The sequence below is a fragment of the Belonocnema kinseyi genome, chromosome 5, assembly GCF_010883055.1.
Source record: "Belonocnema kinseyi isolate 2016_QV_RU_SX_M_011 chromosome 5, B_treatae_v1, whole genome shotgun sequence".
NCBI classification, from domain to species: Eukaryota; Metazoa; Arthropoda; class Insecta; order Hymenoptera; family Cynipidae; genus Belonocnema; species Belonocnema kinseyi.
This window is the reverse complement of record NC_046661.1, coordinates 136105089-136107300: the sequence shown is the minus strand read 5'-3', so window position 1 is coordinate 136107300 and position 2212 is coordinate 136105089.

The following is a 2212-nucleotide window of genomic DNA, read 5'->3' as shown; positions in this document are numbered from 1 at the left end:
TAACAATTTTAAAACGTCAATTAAAAAAGTTTTAACATTAAAGAGTTTCAATTTGAATGCCCCGATATTCAGTTTGTTTTTTATTACTTCAAATGGAAAAATGCTTAGCCTTAAAGTTAGAATTTTATATTTTTTTCTCTGTGAAAAATGTTTGCGAATCGAGAAAGACATTTCTAATTGAATTATATTAATTAAATTTCAGATTCAAAAATGTTTAGAGTCTTATTTTAAACCAAAAAATGAAGCAAGAATTTGGTAATTAAATGAGTCTAAAATATTATTGATTCCACAAGACAGTCAATTTAACATCGTCGATCTGAATATATTTTCCGACATCGCATTTTCCCAATATAGAAATAATAATTTTCTTCTACTTAAATCAAAAAGCTATGAATTAATTAGGATTTTTCGAATATAAAACCTTGAAAAATATATATCCATCAATTGTCGACTTTCAAAAGTTTGGGGGTGTCGCACCCCCCCCCCCCCCCCCCCCCCCCACTACGCCACTGAATGTCCCCATGCAGCGGGCTGATTTTTATTGTTAATAATATGGTTTTTCACGATTAAAACACAAAATACCCATTCTATAAAAAAGTGATTAATAACAAAATTGTAGATCTGTTAAAAATTCACCGTTTTTATTTGCACAACTTTTGACCTATCTTGCACAGTTCAATCGCAAAATGTGATTTTTGATTTTCCATTACTTTTTATGCTCTCGAAATATTAATTTTCAATTTTTTAAGAAAATTCAAAAAGTTGTGACAATATTCTTTTAGGGCATTGAAAAAGAAACATTCTTCTTCTCTTGACTTTTTTCACATGTCCTCAACAATTTTCAAAGTGCTCTAGATTTGTGAATTTTTATCCAAAATAGCTGGCGATCGAACTTCACCTCTAGTTTCTGATACTGAGCGAGTATGGCAAGCGCGAATTGAATAAATTAATTTTTTCCAAAGTTATTGTGCCCACATCCTGACATACATACATACATACAGAGAGACACATTCGTAAAAACCTGTTTTCGGATTTAGGGGGTCTCAAAATGTGGACATTTGAAAAAAACAGGGGGGGGGGGTACACGAATAATCTGCAGACGCTCGTGTTAAGAAAGAGAGAGAGAGAGAGAGAGTCGGGAGCCACGTCATCAGCCCACGTGACCGTGTTAGAAAGAGAGAGCATAACTCGCTCGGCTCGTTCTCTCTCTCCCTCCCTCTTCCCCTCTCTTTCTCAAAACATGAGGGTCGGCAGATCAAAGAGATTAGGGGTCTATACTTCTTACGTCTATGGTGACTTGTATTTCTGTAACCATTTAGGAATTTTAGGAAAACATTCGTAATGTTTAGTTTTAAGATGTACTATTAACTAAAAATAAATAAAGCAATCTTTTGATGTAAAACTTTATACCTTTTTAATATTTTGGTGGTCATAAAAGTATTGAAGTTACCTAATGTAAGAACTACTAAGAGATTTACAAAAAAAAATTATTTTATAGGATTTTACAAAATATTAGGGAAAATTCGAGTCTTTTTAAAGGTTCTTTAGGATTTTTTAGGAAATTTGATAGTAATCGAGGAATATTTGATCAATTTTCGGTAATATTTCAGAGATTATAAATATTTCTTATATATTTAAAACGTCCTAAATTCTTGCAAAATCCTGTTAAACAAAACAAGAATTCAACGACCAAATTTGGACCACAACGAATAAACGAAAACCAAAAATTCTATTGCAATCTGAAAAAACAGAAAAAATAAAATTTTCGGAAAAAAATAATAAAGAGAAAAGAAAAATCAGAAGGTTACCAACTACATCCCCTTCCTTCTCTTTTTCTTTCTTTTGTCTTTTTTATTTTTATTACCATTTATTACCAATTTGTAATTTGATGGTAATAAAAATAAAAATATATAAAAAAGACGAAAGAAAGAAAAAGAGAAGGAAGGGGATGTGGTTGCCTGCCTTCTCATTTTTCTTTCCTCTTTTTTATTTTTTTGCGAAAATTTTATTTATTTTTTTTTGTTTTTTCAGATTACAATAGGATATTTGGTTTTCGTTTATTCGTTGTGGTCCAAATTTGGTCCTTGAATTCTTGTTTTCTTTAACAGGATTTTGAATCAATATGATTATTGGACGTTAAATGGGATTTTTAATTTGGATTTTGGTCTAATTTAAATTTCGTTAATTTTGGTCCTAAAAGCTTAAAAATATT